Source organism: Cricetulus griseus (genome assembly GCF_003668045.3).
Source record: "Cricetulus griseus strain 17A/GY chromosome 1 unlocalized genomic scaffold, alternate assembly CriGri-PICRH-1.0 chr1_0, whole genome shotgun sequence".
Classification (NCBI taxonomy): Eukaryota; Metazoa; Chordata; class Mammalia; order Rodentia; family Cricetidae; genus Cricetulus; species Cricetulus griseus.
In genome coordinates, this window is record NW_023276806.1 from 154,296,865 (window position 1) to 154,315,165 (window position 18,301).

The 18,301-nt window shown below is 43.6% G+C and overlaps 1 protein-coding gene across 3 annotated transcripts in view; it reads left to right on the forward strand.

The window, feature by feature from the left end:
- The window catches only part of Washc3 (WASH complex subunit 3), a 106,631-nt gene extending 88,541 nt beyond the window's left edge, over positions 1-18,090 (forward strand). The window contains exons 7-9 of one of the 3 annotated variants that reach the window (XR_004771534.1): positions 4,420-4,542; positions 9,828-9,990; positions 16,242-18,090. The gene's annotated coding sequence lies outside the window, so the exon portion shown is untranslated. Of the gene's footprint in view, positions 1-4,419; positions 4,543-9,827; positions 10,146-16,241 lie in introns of those variants that run through there. The other 2 variants (XR_004771535.1, XR_004771533.1) reach the window with 2 other exon arrangements.
- Positions 18,091-18,301: the final 211 nt, after the last annotated feature.

Consider the following 18,301-nt stretch of genomic DNA (forward strand, 5'->3'; position numbering starts at 1 on the left):
GAACTCCAAGAGAGAACATGTCAATGACAAACTCAGGCCTGCAGGGTGATGAAACCTCTCAGACTGAGGGAGAAGTCCATGGTCAGGAATGCCTGCTCCGAGAGCTCACTAATTACCATCCTCGCCGTTAGCAAAACCAGATGTGTGCTTGCAAAGAAAGTAAACATCTGAGGTCAATATATGTTTCTCTCTGCAGATCTAGTTTGGCGCTTCAGTGTGAGCAGATCATCTCTGAGGCAGAGTGGAATTTTTCTCTGTCGGTGTCACATGACAGACTCACATCTGTAGATTAGGTTGATTGCTATATCAGACATCTACATAATAGATCTTTTTCTGTTCCCTGAGAAGGCTTTGAGCTGTAATCCTACTGACATGGAATAAACAAGGGAGTATAATATCGAAGATTCTGTGTGTGAATCTTAGTTTTAACATGCTCTTCTCTATGGCCTGGGGCATGCGGTTTAACCTCAGTGCCAACATTTGTAAAATGGAGTTTTTGTTTTAAAAAAAGTTTAAAATGGGGGGGCTGGAGAGATGGCTCAGAGGCTAAGAGCACTGGCTGCTCTTCCAAAGGTCCTGAGTTCAATTGCCAGCAACCACATGATGGCTCACAACCATCCAAAACGAGATCTAGTGCCCTCTTCTGGTCTGCAGGGACACATGCAGACAGAACACTGTATACATAAAAAAAAAAAAAAAAAAAAAAAAAAGTTTAAAATGGAAATGTACCTGGGCTTAATTTTACATCCTAGTGAAACAGGACCTTGGGAGAGAAAGGAGACTGGGATGGGCTCTCTGGTGAGCTGCTGTTACTAGATACTCATGCCAATGATATTAAGGTGACACTGCGCCCTTGTATGTCACCCTCCCACACTGCCCTTGTGTGTCACCCTTCCCACACTACTCTAGTTCTTCTTTACCCATTCATCTGTCAGAAGACTCACAAATGGATCCAGACCCATCGTGTCAGCCTCCACACAGTGGAGATCCTTTCGTGTTTACCTTCCAACTTGGGCTTGCTTAGATTTATTCCATGGTGCTTGAGGAAGTAGTCTCCAAGGAATTTACCTACCTAAGTTTGTGTTCATTCATTCTTCCTTAATAGTTATTGAATACCTACAGTGTGCCATGCACGGAGCTACAGCAGCGACAATGACAGCCATAATTCAGTTATTATTTAGTATACAGTATATCATGATTCATCTGCTCTAGGTGTGACCTCTCACCACCCTAACCTTGTTTTTTAGGGTATGTGTGTGTGTGAGTGTGTGTGTGTGCGTCTGTGTGTATGGGGTGTGCCCGAGTGCACATATGTATATCATATTCATCCAGGAGTGTGTAGAGTGCTGTGGACTAAACCCAGGTTTCCTGCAAGAGCAGTAAGTGATCTTAACCTAGAAGCCAGATCCCAGCTCGAGGTTGGTCTTTAAACCTAAGAACTACCTAGTACCCTCAGAAAAAGCAGCCCTAACCCATCATTTCGCCTTACTCAGTGACTTCCTATTTCCTCTTTGGCAAAACCAGGGCAGAGTAACCCATACCACAATCATATGTGTTTTCATGGAAGTTGCCTTGGAAACCATGATTCTACCCTCTAGAGGTTGACACCCAAGCCCTCTCTGGAAGATCTGAGAATCCAATCAAAAGTCACTCAGGGCCTATGATCTGTCATGGGACACTGGCACCACCTCCTCTGTCTGGGTTCTCTGAAGACATGAATCAAAGTCTACCTAAAGAGTTAGTGGCTACCTATTGGCACCTGAGAGAAGTCTGTTGCCAAACTCGACATGTAGATTGCACTGCAGAGTTCCTTTGACCAGGCTGCAGAAGGCTTGCCAAAGGTTACAACAGATGGATTTCAAGGCATGTCCCCACCTTTCTTGGCTGGCAGATGAGCTATAAGTTCGATGCAATGTATGAGCTTGGTAAATTATCATGGAGGTTGGGTTACTCTCCACATGCTCACATGCCCTCTTGTTACCCTCCCCTTTCTTTCAGCAATAAAAATTCTCCGATTTCTAGCTAGTCACAAAATCATGCAGAATAATGTTCGTATTGATCTTTTGCTACTGTGATCAATGGATGGTATCAATGGGTGCCATAGGACTATGTCTAGGAGTAGTCCATAATAACTAACTAGCAAGTATTAGTCCCTGTCTCTCCTGTCCCTTTTGCCTCCCTATTGCTTGGACCATAGGAGTGGTGACTGAAGCCCTTTCATGTGTTTTTAATGTTAGGGTGACCATATATTAAGAGCTCTGGGAAGGAGAGGTGCCTAGAGTCGAACAAAGCCCCTAGTCTTGAGCTGTCTAGCCCTGGACTTTGTGCAAAGAAGAAATGACCTTACATAGAGTTTAAGCCATGCTACTTTGGGCCCTGTCACAGAGGAATAAGTCCTTACTGGCACAAGGCTCGGGTGTGTGCATTCTAGGTTGACTAGATTCAGCCACCTAGAAGCCCATAGCTTTGGTGAATTTGCTTCATTTCTCCCTTCTGTAAAGTGGGGATGCTAAAGCCAGTGTGATTACCTTCCATGATTGTTATAAATGAACTGAAAACATACAACGTTTAACATGTGTAAAGCCTAAAATGGACTGGGGTTATAAGGACTAGCTTAACAATAGCTATTTAATATATAAATGAAGAGATTCCCCAAAGGCACAAGATTGAATTTTATTCTATAAAGTCTGATACAGTTCTTTTTAACTGCTCCAGTAATAGCAATAGTTATAATAGTAACATCCTCTTAAAATTGAGATGGAGATATATCTTAATGACAGAGTGCATGCTTAGCATGCACATGGTCTATACTAACTAGATTTTTGACCACTTGACACAGGCTAGAATCATCTGGGAAAATGCAGCCATCAGACTGGGCTGTAGGCAAGCCTTTGGGGCATTTTCTTGATTGATGACTGATGTGGGAAGGCCTAGGCCACTGTGGAAGGTGCCACTTCTGGGCAGATGAGTCTTGGGTTGTATAAGAATTCAGGCTAAGCAAACCGTGAGGAGTAAGACATGGCCTCTGCTTCAGTTCCTGCTGCCAGGCTCCTCCCTTGAGTTTCTGCACTTACTTCCCTTAGGTCAGGACATGGGAGCTGAAACACAGCCTTTCCTGCCCAAGTTGGTTTAGGTCAGGGCTTTATTACAGCCATAGAAAGCAAACCAAAACATGGGCATGGGTTTTATCCCTTGCACCAGTAAATAAATAGAATTTTTATGTAGCACTTAATAACTTAACCTGGTGGGTAAGGTATTATTATCATTGTTATTTTGAGGCAGAGTCCTACTACAGAGCTCAGGCTCGCCTGGAATTTGCTTTCTAGCCCAGAACGTAGACTCCTAATCCTCCTGCCTCCCACCTCTCAAGTGTTAGATTTAAAGGCACATACCACTATGCCCAGAGAGTTAGGTATTGTTACTTTTATTCAAGGAGAAGAAAATTGATACTCAGAGAAGTCAAGCCAAGAATTACACAGTTGCTAAGAGACAGTGGTGATATTTAAACACAGATCCTTCACTTCAAATCCCCTACATTTTCCACACGCTTTCATTTGTTCTTCAATACAAACTACGGCACCATTGTGTGCTATGTTTCCTTATGTGCCATCCATGTCTTTTTTTCTCAAGAACTAGATTTTTCTATTGGTAAAGATACATAGAAAATGTGCACATCTCTAAGTAAGAAATGCTGTTTTCTTGTTCCTGGCAGAGCCCCAATGGGACTAGGCCCTTCATGTGTTTACATGTAATGTTAGTCCTAGAATATGCTTTAGAAAAGCAGATACAACTGAGCCTTAGCCTGGGAGTGAGAGTGGAAGATGAGCCTCCAGCCATCTTGATTGCAGTCTGGATCCCCAAGCATAATGCTGATATTCAGGCTCATGCTGAAAGGGGCTCAAGCAAGAGCTGAGTGTCTGGGATGGGGCCCGGCTTGAAGACAGCGCATGTGTTTTGAATTGGCAATTCTTTTAACAGAAGCAATTTGGAACCCAGACAGGGAAGCAGCCACTGCTGGGACTGTTACAGCCATTTTCCGTGTCCCAAAGGGCAGGGCCAGCAGTGCCTTTCTGAAGCGACTTCAGTTAGATTCGAGGAAGATCTTTTTCACTCTAATGGTTGTGAAAGACATACGAAAGTGGTTGTCAGAAGTTTATTATTAGTGGTGCTCTGTGTCAGGCACAGGTGGAGAATGTGCTGAGTTCCCACCAGTAGGAAATAGGAAGTGAAAATAGGAAGTCTTGAGACAACACTGAGTTCAAATCCTGGCTTACTGGTTTAGTAACTCAGGCCAAATTTCTTCACCCTTCTGATTCTCAGTTTCCTCACCCAGAACAGAGTGACTGAGGTTGAAGTAAAATATATCCAATTTAATGGAAGGTATTCAACAGATATTCATTTCATCTTTTTCGTATGAAGCTTTTCCTAGTCTGCGACTCTATGATTCATCACTTCCTGGAATTCTAAGACACCCATAACTTTCCAAGAGTGGAAACTGCCTGAGCTCTGGCTTCCAAGCCCTTCCCAGCCTTCCTGTGAGAGGTGAGTGGTAGTGACTGATCAGAAACCAGCAAATGGGCCTGAAATCCATATGTCCGTATGTGTAGTTCTCCCCCGACCCCCAACCCCTCACCCCCCCACCCTGCACTGGGACAAAGGCAAACTTGTTGAAAACAAGTGTTTCACAAGGTAGTGGAATCCTGGTGGGATATGATTCCATGGCTCTTACCCTAGTACCTGTGGAGATCAGTGCCTAGAATCTCGTGGACACCAGGATTAAGTCTTTCATAGTACTGTGAGTTGCTCTCATTTGGGTACAGGACTCATAACCTCAAACACTGGTAGGGCTCATTCCCATCTGCCTCACTTGAGGACCTGATGACCATATGTATATATGTTATATATATAAATTATACCATTGGATGAATGCTAAAAATCCTCTAAACTCAAAAAGATCCCAGGGACCAGCCATGTACAGATCTATGGGTGGAGACAAATGGTCTGCCCCTACTTGTGTCCCTGGACTACCTACCCCCCACCCCCGCCACTTCCTGTTTCTATTCTCTTCTGGGAAAAAGCTTTTCAAAGCCTGTGTGAGGCCTTTATCTAGAGCGAGTATTGGTAGGAAAGGCAGGACATACATAGAAGGAAAATAAGTCCCTACCTGAGCATTTGCAGCTGACAATATTACTTTAGAACAAGTCACCCCCAAAGGTCTTGGGCTGTAGCTCAGTGGTAGAGTGTTTGCCTTGTATACACAGGGCCCAGGGTTCAATCCCCAGCACCAAAAGGGGGGAAAGTCACCCAATAAGCTAATTGTGTTTAACTTGGGCTTCCTTCCTTGACATATCACATAACAAAGATGTTAAAAATATGTATATGCCCATTTGCCACCAAGCCTCTTATAACCCACCATATCATTAAAAGAAGCCAAGGTAGAGAATAGTAAGGTTCTTTTGTTTTGTTTTGGGTTTTTGAGACAGGGTTTCTCTGTGTAACTGCTTTGGCTGTCCTGGAACTGGCTCTGTAGACCAGGCTGGCCTTGAATTCACTGAGATCCACCTTCCTCTGCCTCCCAAGTGCTGGGATCAAAGGTGTGAACCACCACCCCCTGGCAAGAAACAAATTTCTTTAGGATATACATTCTTTCTAAAAAACAAACAAACAAACAAAAAACCCTTAGCCATATGGCTTTAATCCAAGCACTTGAGAGGCAAAGGTAGAGGGATCTCAGTAAATTCAAGGCCAGCCTGGTCTACAAAGTGAGTTCCAGGACTGTTATATACACAGAGAAGCCCTACCTTGAAAAACCATAGAAAGGAAGAAAGGAAGGAAGGAAGGAAAGAAGGAAGGAAGGAAGGAAGGAAGGAAGGAAGGAAGGAATGAAGGAAAGGAAGGAAGGAAAGGAAGGAAGGAAGGAAAGAAAGAAAGAAAGAAAGAAAGAAAGAAAGAAAGAAAGGAAAAAAAGAGAAAGGAAGATGTTTCTCACCTTTATGTATATCAGTATGTAGCCCAGGCTGGCCTTGAATTCCCCATCTTGACTGCCAGGTTTAGAGACAGGCATACCACACCCTGCTCCCTCCTTTTTAATTTATAATAAAAGAATTTATCAAGAAAAGAGTAAGGTTTTCCGTGGTCCATAGTGAGCACAAATCATTGATAAATGGAGTAAAAGATTTACTTTATGGAATAGTTCTCTGAGGATAAAGGGTAAAAGATGTTTCTTTACTCTCTTCTGTCCCCCTCACCCCCACCCCCACCCCCCAGCAATCCCCACCCCTAACCCAAGAACTAGAAACCTAAAAGAAAAGAGGCTAGTTCTCAGTAGCTTTCCATTCAGTTGGGAAAGGAACTGCTCAAGGCACCCTGGCTGCTGCAACTTGGGGTTTGCCCTGCCTTGCCAAGTCTGGCATGGGGTGGCCATTATGACAGTCCACTAGCGCCTCCTATGGTCCATTTCCGGAAACTAACCATGACTCATAAACTGCAGAACTTTTTAAACCTTTCTAACAAACAAATCTCAGAACTTCAAAATCATCATTGCCCCTTTGGTTCCTAGAGGAACAACTGGAAGCCACATCCCAGGATTATCTCCTAGACATATGGGATACTAGAATCCCTTAAAGCACATAGGCAAGTTAAAAAGAAAAAGTGTGGAATTAATTATGAGCCTTATTATTTAAGGTAGAAGGTTGGGAAATGCTGAGTTAAATAGAATCAATAAACATTAAATATGGAGGTTACTTTCTGCTGTTCCTTGGAGCATTTAACATGGGTTTTATATTTATATCTCCCAAGGGGAAGTGGTATTTCCCAGTGCCTGACAACAGGTCAGCAGCCAGCAGAAAGTGTAAAGAAATGAGTTAACTAGCCAGGCAGTGGTGGTGCATGCTTTTGATTCCAGCACTTGGGAGGCAGAGGCCAGCCTGGTCTACAGAGCTAGTTCCAGGACAGCCAGGGCTATACAGAGAAACCCTGTCAAAAAAAAAAAAATAAATAAATAAATAAATAAATAAATAAATAATAAATAAATTAGTAAACCGAGTCCCAGGAAGGTAACAAGGGTCCTTTGGAGGTAGGGTCCTCACTAGAACACCACACACACACACACAAACACACAGAGAGAGAGAGAGAGAGAGAGAGAGAGAGAGACAGACAGAGAGACAGACAGAGAGACAGACAGAGAGACAGAGAGAGTTCACCTTCAGTGTCACTGTAAAGCAGAGTTATTTGTGGACCTGAGTATGGCATTACCTTCGACCAACAGTACCAGGAAGACAAGTAGACCCCTTTCATGTTTGGTCCCTTCTTCAAGGATGATTTGTTTCCAGTGCATTCACTCTGACTTCTCTGTTCTGGGAAAACCTTGTTGTTACACGAAATTTTCTGTTGAACATTTCTGTTGAGTACTTATTAAGCAACTATTGCCTACACATACAAATGAGAGCAAAAGACAAGGCTGTAGGACATTTTCTTAATTAGTGATTAATGTTGGAGGGCCCAGCCCATTGTGGGTGGTGTAGTACTTGGTTCTACAAGAAAACAGGCTGAGCAATCCATGAGAAGCAAGTCAGGAAGCAGCACTCCATTATGGCTTCTGCATCAGCTCCTGCCTCACATTGGGTTCCTACCCTGTGTGAGACCCTGCCCTAACTTTGGGCAATGAACTGTTAATTGAAAGTATGAGAGAAATAAACCCTTTTCTCCCCAAGTTGCTTTTGGCCACAGTGTTTCATCACAGCAATAGACACCCTAACTAAGACATCTTCCTTCCTTCTTTCCCTCTTTTTTTTTTTTTGTTTTTGTTTTTGTTTTGTTTTGTTTTTGTTTTGTTTTGTTTCTTTTTGTTTTGTTTTTCCAGACAGGGTTTCTCTTTGTAGCCCTAGCTGTCCTTGAACTAGCTCTTGTAGCTTTCCTCCCCCCCCCCTTTTTTTCTTCCTTTTATTTAACAAGATCTCCTGTGTAGCCCAAGCTGGCCTTGAGCTCTTGAATTTCCTGCCTCAGCCTCCCAGAGTGCCTACATGCCACCACACCTAGTTCATTCAAATTCTTATGCTAAGGCTGCCAAACCAAGCATAGAGATCAATGTCTATAATCCCAGGGGCTAAAACTGAAAGATCGACAGTACAGGGCCAGTCTAAATCCAAATCAAAACCTTGTTTAAGAATAAACAAACAAAACAAAAAACATTCAGTGACAAGTATCTTTAATCCCTGCATTTGGGAGGCAGAAGCCAGCAGATCTTTGTGAGTTCCAGACTAGCTAGTCAGGGCTATACACAGAGACTCTGTCTCAAAAGCAAAACAAAAAGCACCACCCCCACAGATGTAGCTCAGTGGTAGAGAATTCATCTGTAAATCATAAGACCGTATGTTCGATCCCCAGCAAAACAGAGAGACAGAAACAAAGAGAGAACAAGGCTAGAGAAAGAAAGAACAGCAAATATATAAGTAAGTAAAAGTCAGAAGTAAGTAAAAGTCAGTGACATTTATCACAGGAAAGTGGGGTGTAGATTTGTCGTTAGAAGGCTTGGATTTGCTCTTCCTACAATAAAGTGGTTAAAAGATTAGACAGACCAGTAAGTTCTGAAGGAGGGCAAACAGATCTCCCTGGAGGGTGCATTGACTATAACAATGAAGTAAGATGGAAAACAATACAACAAAAGGAGAAAAAAAATGTGAGTAAAAGAATAAAATCCAACACAGCCTTTTTGGGGTAGCCAATCTGGAAAAGGATTGGATGCTAAACGTTCACTTTGCAACTATGGTAACCAGAGATACTGCTCTGGTCAACCACAATCAAATAGGCTGTCCATGATTCTAATAGGCTCCCTCATACACCTACACCATGGGCCTAGATCTGAAGGAAAATGATGTGAATGTCATTCAGTCCCTGCCATGAAGCTGGAAAAAGGCTCTTATTCATAGCTCTTGTTCACAAAGAAAATCCCTCCTTGTCAGGTCCACGGTGCTGCCTATCACTCTTGTGTCCTTTGAAAAATACTTATGAATGTTCCTGTCATTCAATACAGTGCCAGGCATCTAAGCTTCTCAATAAATGCATATGCAGGAAAAAAAAAAGCTCATTGAAAATGAAAACTCAACCCATCAGAAACTGCAGTATCCGTACATAGAGAATTTCTCTCTATATCCAGTGCTACATTGACTTCAGGAGGATTATCAAAAAGGTAACTTAGTATAGCCACAAAGAAGCATGGGAAGTTTTGAAAACGTCCTTGTGCAAAACTCCCTAACCTGACATAATAAGACTTTATTCATCCATTCGATTTCATTTGAGTCTCCCCCATGTAGCAGGCATCTCTGTGTTTGGTTACAAGTGTCAGGGATCCAAATCAAATTCATCTAAGTAGAGGAGAGGGGATATTAAAAGAATAATTTGATGACCATGAAATCTCATGGATAGGAATATGCCTGGGGCTTGAAAACAACTAGAACTGGGAGGTCTGAACACCATCAGAGTTCTCGCTTTCTTCACTTGTTTCTTTGGCTTCCTTTGCTTTGCTCCTGCTGGAGATCTGCATTTTCCATGTGGTAAAAGACATAGGGGCCGACAGCTCCTAAATTTGCTAGTACCCTACAAAGAGACAAAACATTTTCTCTGGTTCCAAGACAAAAAGTCTCAGGAAAGACTTCTTTGAAGTAATAGGAGTCAGTCCAACCTGGAGAGTCTCAAGACAATTCAGAAGTTTATGAGGGGGACACAGAAGTGGGGGCAGACAGAGAGGAAGAAGCTCTGGGAGAAGGGAGAATGAAATACTGGTCAACTGGTATAATGAAGGCACTTCCATGCTGGTGGTACTGTTCCAGGATGTGTTAGAACCTCTTGGACATGGAACCTACCAGGAGAAATGAGTTGCTGGGATGACCTTTGAAAGTGACAACCACGGCTGGCTCCAGCCTGAGCTTTCTACTTCCAGACCAAGCAAGATATCTGCAAGCTGAAGCAAAAAGTTCACACCATTCTGGACAGGTATCTGCTGGAACCAGGACCCAAACCAAATCCTTTCTCCCAGAAGTTGTTTCTGTTCGTTATTCTCTCCCAACAGTGAGAAAAGTAATACACATGGCAATTGAACTTAGCTGTCAACCAACAATTGTACTAATTTAATAAACATCTAGTCTCTGGCCGAGTGTGTGCTGTAGGCCAGGGACTGCACTAGATTTAAGGAATGTATAACAGAACTTTCCATCCTTTTCTGTACATAATGTGTTTCTCAGGAGAGTAGGCATTCAGAGATACAAAGAAATATAAAGCATACTTGGCTTAGGGCCTTTAGCAAATTTATGATAATAGCCAGAGAAAGAAAACTGTACCCAGAGAACAGTCATGTAGCAAGCTGTGTGTAATCCATGATGGGGCAGGAGGTTCCAGGTTAGAGAGGCCAGTGAGGGCACTTAGGAGGAACATCTCGGAGACAACAATGGTTTTTCAGGGTCTTTAGAGGATGAGGAAGCTTTGTTTACAAGTACATGTGTTTAGCGTGCAGTATTTTCACAACATCACACCACATGAGGCCATCTGCATCTGGAGGCTCTCTGGAGCACCGCCTGCAGTCAGCCTGGTCCTTGTTCACAGGCAGGACTGCCACCCACGGTTCTTCTGATAGTCTTGTTTTTAGTTGTTATGGCCTGTTGGATCAAAGCCCCTGAGTTTGATGCAAGTTCAAAATAATTTCCTTCAAGGATTAACTCATCTTTCTGGGCTTGGGGAGCTGCACAAGCAACATCTGGTATGGCCTTCAGAGGGTTTTTTCACCCAAGGAGTTTCAGATTTCAATAAGTGAGCCATCCTGATGAAAAACACGGACGGGAAATGGGTCTGGGTGACTTTATCTTGTAATGAGAGCCCCACAGAACACCCCACAGTCATGTTTTGTACACAACTATAATAAATGCCACAAACTATAACAGGTTCCTTATCAGTCTGTTCCTTGCCAGAGTGACTGAATTCCAGCCCTGGGGTTGAAACCCCCTTGTGAGTTTTCTCTGGGACTATTCCATAGCCCATCCTAGGCTGTGAGTAACACCCTCCCTGTGCACTCAACAGCCCTTTGCTCACATTTTAATGTAGCCTCAGGGAATCTGTTGGATGGCTCCTATTCTCAGACTCCATCTACCACCTCCCTGTCTGCTTAGGCCTGCTGGCAGGACCTCAGGACCATCTCCTTGCCTTTTGGTAACCTTTGGCTAGTTTTCTCCATGCATGTATTTGGTATTCCCAGCTCTTTCCTCTGCATCTCACAGGCTAGTGTAGGCATCCCTGGAGTTCTCTTCCAGGGTGAGATATTGCATGTTCCTAAAAGGGATACACCACAAAGCTAAGAGTTAGGTGTTGCCTTGGGGATGAAGGACTTTCAGTGTCATGATTCTCATCACCCACGTCTTACCCAAGATGCTCAGTGTGAACATAAAGATATAAAGCCATTCCTGGGGCAGGAGAGACAGCTCAATGGTTAATACCATGTATTGCTCTTTCAGAGGACCCAAGTTCAGTCCCCAACACCCATATCAGGCTCACAACCACCTGCAAACCCATCTCCAGAGGGATGCAATGCCTCCAGCCTCCCACCTCCCAGGCACCTGCATTCATTATATATTCAGAGACACTGCACACAAATTACAAATAAAATAAATAATTTTTCAAAATCATCATGTCTGGGTCTGGGAGATGGCTCAGTCAATAAAGTGCTTGTTATACAGAATGAAGGTCTGGGCTCTGTCCCCAGCACCCACATCCAATATGTGTAGTTGTGGCAGCATGCCTGTAATCCCAGCACTGGGGACAAAGAGACAGAGAGATCCCTGGAACTTACTGGCCAGCCCAGTCCAACTGAGGCAATGAGCTTCAGGTTCAATGAGATACCCTGTCTCAAGAAAAAAAAAAAAGATACCCAATGTAAACATCTGACCTTCACACATGCACATATACATACCCATAGACACACATGGGCACACATGTAAACATCTGGAACTGCTCTCTTTTTTAAAAACATTTATTTATATTATGTATACAGTGTTCTGCCTGCATATATGCCTGCAGGCCAGAAGAGGGCACTAGATCTTGACAGATGGTTGTGAGCCACCATGTGGTTGCTGGGAATTGAACTCAGGACTTCTGGAAGAACAGCCAGTGCTCTTAACCTCTGAGCCATCTCTCCAGGCCCTGGGGTTACTCTTTTTAAAGAACAAATATAAAGCTCCAAGGAAATGGTCATGGTAGTCTGTGGTAGAATATTATTTTCAAGTGTGTGGCTTTTGCGTTATGCTGCATCTGTTTAACTCTGTGAAGCTGTGAGGCTTTGCCTGTCTAAAACACCTGAAGGTCTAATAAAGAGCTGAACGGCCAATAGCGAGGCAGGAGAAAGGATAGATGGGGCTGGGAGGCAGAAAGTATAAATAGAAGGAGAAAGAAGAAAAGAGAGGGCAAGCAAGAGAACAAGGAGAGGAGATGACAGGGGCCAGCCACCCGGTCACCAACTCAGCCACAGAGTAAGAAGGAAAGTAAGATATACAGGAGTTAGAAAGATAAAAGCCCAGAGGGAAAAGGTAGGCTAATCTAGCTTAAGTAAGGTTGGCTAGAAACAAGCCAAGCCAAGTCTGGGCATTCATAAGTAAGAATAAGATTCCTTGTGATTTATTTGGGAGCTGGGTCGTGGGCCCCTCAAAAAAAAAAAAAAAAAAGAGCAAAAACAACATACAGCAGAAGTCTCTACTTCCAAATGAAGAAATAAGGATGAAAGGGAAATAAAACCCTAAGAGCAGTGGCCTGTACTTAAAGGAGAAATGTATTTAAATGGTCAACTGTGTCTGAAGCAGAAATATCGGAGAATACAGAAGCCACTGGTGTCAAGAAGGTTTCTGGCAAGTGTTTTCCAAAAAAAAAATGTTTCAGTAGTAGGTCTGGAAGAGGCTGTTAGAAAAGGGGCAGGTGCTGGGCAATGGTGCCACACGCCTTTAATCCCAGCGCTTGGGAGGCAGAGGCAGGTAGCTCTTGGTGAGTTTGAGACCAGCCTGGTCTACAAGAGCTAGTTCCAGAACAGTCTCCAAAGCCACAGAGAAATCCTGTCTCAAAAAAAAAAAAAAAAAGAAAAGAAAAAGAAAGAAAGAAAGAAAAAGGAAGAAAGAAAGGAAGAAAGGGGGCAGGAAGGAAGGGCAGACCACAAACAAAGGAAAGAGCAGTTAGATCATGGTGGAGAAAAGCAGAGAACTGTTTTCTATCTACTCAACTAGAGATTCTGGGCCTGGGGCCCAGAACTCTTGTCCTGCTGGGCCCTCCAGGTGAGGCTGACCCGCTGAACTGGAACTGAGGGGCTCTGCCATAATGGTTGATGCCTGTGGCCCAGGCCCTGAAATTCCACCGTAATTGCTCTGTGTTCTGGGGTTTGTCAAAGCTCTCCTGGTGACTCTAATGTGCAGCTGAGTCTGGCGGTGGTTGCACGTGCCTTTAATCCCAGCACTTGAGAGGCAGAGGCAAGAGGATCTCTGTGAGTTCGACGCCAGCTGGTCTACAGAGTGAGTTCCAGAACATCCAGGGCTACACAGAGAAACCCTGTCTGTAGAGAAAGAATGGTTGAGAGGTGGAGTCAAGGAGGAATGCAGGGTTGGTATGTCACACAAGCTCCAGCTGGACGTGGCATGGTGCTAAGGCTCCATGATCATATGGATCACTCAACAACCTCCGAGATTCCTGAGTTCAGTGAATGACTATCTCAATGGGTTGTAAGGACAGGGCTATGATGCAAGTGCCACCATTAATGCTGCTTGACAGATGGCCCCAAGAAGTATCTGAATTCCTGGGCATCGAGGCAAGGCAGTGGGTAGTGCTGGGACTTGAACAAGTAAGTCTCTTTAGACAACAGAATACTCAAATTTTAAGGAAAATATAACAAAATGCAATACTCTAACCTTTTTATTTTTTCACTTTTTTTTAAAAGATAGCTTCTCATGCATCCCAGACTGGCCTTGAAGTCATCAGGCAGTGAGGATGACCTTGAACTTCTGGTCTGCCTGTCTCCGCCCTCCAATTACAGACATGTACCACCACACCCAGATTTATATGACAGTTGGACTGGAACCCATGGCATCATGCATGCTAAGCAAACATTCTGCCATCTAAGCCACACCCCCAGTTCGGTAACTATTTTTAGAGTGTGATCCAATAGTATTGAGAACACTGTACAGCCATCATTACTGACCATTTCCAGAAATGTTTCATTGTACCAAACAGAAACTCTCATCCATTAATAATGTCCATCTCCCTTCCCTGCCCCTGGTAACATCTGTTCTACCCGTTGTCTCCATGAATCAAATACTCAGCTTCATCCCCGGGTCATGGGAAATGGACATACTGAATTTGATCACGGGATTTCCTTGAATTAATGGTATCTCTCTAAGTTAGCTGAGGCCACCACACCTTCCATTCCCAAAATAAAATAAGGAATGCTTACTCCAAAGCATATTCTCTCTTGCTCATGTATTTCTGTACCTCTGAAACCCTCTATGGGTTGTAGCTGCCCCCAGGCCACCTCCTCCTTCATTTAGCAAACTTGGCCCCTCTCTGAGTGTCTAGCCAGTCAGAACTGTCCCCAGAGATCTAAATCAGAGACTTCAACCAGTATGGTCTCATAGACCAAGGTTTCAAAACGAAACATTCACTCAATTTGCTTGTGGAAATGCAGGAGCAGAGTCAATGAATCTGGTGCAGAGGGCTGACTTTTCCATCAAGTTCCCGGGTGATGCTGATGCTGAGGCTGGGGGCCAGCCCCCACTGTTAGTGAAGCCTATGGATGAAGTCTTCACAGTGATGAACTTTACATAAAGATGCACTTTACACTAGTGTTCAATTGGCTGCCTCACTACATCTTGAGGGCAGAATTCCGTCTTGTCATTATGTTCCCAGACTCTAGAATTGTGACTGGTCCAGAACAGCATTCAATAAATGCTGAATGGATGAACAGATGAATGAGTCTGAAGGTTGGAAGGATTGAAAAGGAATCTACAAAGAGCTTCATAAGCAGCCACCAAAGATGTGCCTTAAGTAAACATGTGAGCATGTTAAATGTGTGTCTGTGTTTGTGGCATGTAAGATGTGTACAAAAGGATCCAAACTGGAGGAGATGGCAGCAAACTGGGGCACCAGTCCAAGCACATACTGTAAAGGCATGAACTAAAGTAGTGGTGAGGGGCAGAGAGGAGCACACAGGGACACCTGGCCAAGCATGGTGGCACACACCTGAATCCCAGCACTTGGCCCATCATGGTAGCACACACCTGCAATCCCAGCACCTGGCCAGGCATGGTGGCACACACTTGGAATCCCAGCATCTGAGTGGCAGAGGCAAGAGGATTTCAAGTTGGAGGCCAGCCTAAGCCACACAGAAAGAACTGTTCTCAAAACAAAAAACAAAACAAAGACAGACCAGACATGTGGGTTAATTGTGCATCTCCATTGGCTTCAGACCATTTATTCTGAGTATAATTCTTAGTATCATTGTCTCTTTTGTGCCCCAAAGTGCCTGGTTGAGATAGTACTTATCTATTCTTTCTGTATGTGAAAGACACAGTTAACAGACCCTGAGGATAGAGATAGCAGTAGAAGAGTCTGGGATGATTCTTAAATATCTGTCCTAAGTAACCTGCTAGGTGGCAATATCATTGACCAGACTACACAACTACACTATCCAGGAAATGAGACATAATCTTTTTTCTGTTTTTCTTTTCTTTTTTGTTGTGGTTTGTTTTGGTTTGTTTCTGTTTTGGCTTCTTTTTTTTTTCTCTGTGTAGCCCTGGCTGTCCAGGAACTCATTCTATAGACCAGGCTGGCTGGCCTCAAACTCACAGAGATCGGCCTGCCTCTGCCTGTGCCTCCCAAGCGCTGGGATTAAAGGCAGATGCCACCACCAGCACTGTCTAGGAAAGGAACTAATAGCTTCTCTTTGAAAGTCTTTAAGTTGGAGAGTTTTTGCCAAGTATTGAGTATTTTGCAGTACAAGGCATGAACAGCAATTGTGTAGCAGACACAATGGTTGCTGTTTAGATACAGGTGGAAGGTATTACCAAGCAAGAACATCTCCCCAGAAGCAGCTCAGGATTGAATTAGTCCCAGAGATTTTATTACAGAGGGAAGCTGCTTTATTGGCTGTTGAGACTAAGTGAAGGTGGATTGTCAAATACTAATCCATTCTGATTTCCATTTTTCTTTCCTCATTCTCTTCCCTCCAGATCACTGACATGACTGCCTCAACTGGTGTTCCATGACTTTTGAGTGTCTGCCAAATGAACTGGACCAGTTAGCCATGATCATTTATACAGTCACTGTTAATTACTTACCACATCAAGGCCTGGTTAGTTGAGCTGGAAGAATGCACACCCTGGCTGGATAGTCCCAAGCCAAAACTCAGGGACACAAAAATGCCCTACCTCATTCGTAAGTCTCATGACCCAAGGTCATTACTAATCCCAATTCATCCTTGCCAGCATGCCAGCTTCTACCACCCCTGCAGTATGTCAGCAACTAGGTAATTATTTAATAACAACTGGAGACAGGTTTGTGCTTCCTTCCCTTACAAGCGATAAGGGATTTTCCTGGTTTCAATTTCAAGGTGGCTCTGTCTTAATGGCTCTAAATGCAGTCAATAGAAGAATAAATCCACCTGCTGCAGCCTCTGAGGGAGCTTGGAAACAATACGTGACTCTTCAAGTATTAAGAAGAAATGAAAGACTGAGTTGGGCCCACTGATCATCTAGATGCATGTATTAAAGACTCCCAGCAGCTGTCTACATGCTGGCCAGTTCTACATATATCACTCTTCGTCTTGAATCAGATGACTGAGTTAGTACCTGGCACTAGCTTCCCGAGGGTTACTCCTAAGTATTATGAAAAAAGGTAAAATCTAGGCTTTCTCATCATTGGTTCTAATATTATCCTGATTAATAACCAGAGTAAGAGAGCTGGAGCCCAGGACTCCAAGTGTGTGCTGGAAGTCAGATGTCAAGCCTGTATATTCAACCAAAAGTAAATGCTAAGACACCATCACACATTCATTTTGATGGCTACTATCAAAGGCCCCAGAGAAAAAGCAAAAAATGAGAGCGAGAATAAGGAGAAATTGCAAACTTATGCACTGCTGGTGGAAATATAAAACAGTGCAGCCATTGTAGAGAAGCTGTATGAAGCCTCCTCCAAAAGTATTGTCTGGGGGTATAACCTCAGTAGCAGAGAGGGGAGAGGAGAGAGACAGAGAGAGGAGGGGCATAAAACCATGCAGGGTGGCTCATACTTGTAGCCTCAGTACTTGGAAAGCAGAAGAATGACAGTGAGGCCCAGGCGAGCTTGGGCTACAAAGTGAGACCCTGTTTCAAAAAGCCAAGGGGAAAAAAAACGAAACATGAGTTACCAGATAATATAACAATTTCACTTGTGAATGTATACCCAAAAGAACTGGAAGTAGGGACTCCAAAGGTTGTTTGTTCACCTGTGTTGACACCAGTGTCATACACAATAGCTGAAATATGGAAGCAGACAGTGTCCTTTGGCTAGTGGCTACCTAAGTCAAGTGTGGGATATTGTACAGTGAGATATTATCTAGCTTTATAAGGGAAGGCGATACTGTCACATACTACCAGGCAGAGGAACCGAAGGATAATATGCTAAGTAAAACAAGCCAGTCACAGGTGATGAGGATGACCTGGTCTAAAAGCAGGAAGTAAAACAGTTGTTTTTAGGAACTAAAGAGACTGAAGAATGGAAAATTCTTGTTTAGTGGCTATACACACTTTCTCCCTTTTAATGAAGAGAGTTACAACAGGATAAATCCACTTAATACCATGGATGTATGCTTTACAGGGCCTGAGATGATAAGTGTAATTTCATGTGGGTTTTTGTTGTAGTTATGTTTGTTTTTGTTATTGTTTCTACCCCATCTTGAGACAAGATCTCACTCTGCATTCCAGGCTGGCCTACAATCCAGACCCTCCTGCTCTAGCCCCTTCAGTACTAGAACTAGGCATGCCCTGCTACAACCAGCCTAGTATTTATAGGTATTTCGATGACAATAAAAACTTAAAAATATGGGTATGGTGTTGCATGCCTATAATCCCAGAGCTCTAGATAGAGATTGGAAGAATGCTGCACACCACATACACACACCAACACACACACCCTACACATCACACACACCACACACATCACATGAACACACACACCAACACACATACACAACACACACACCCTATACACCTCACACATACACACACAACACACATGTGCACACACACACACA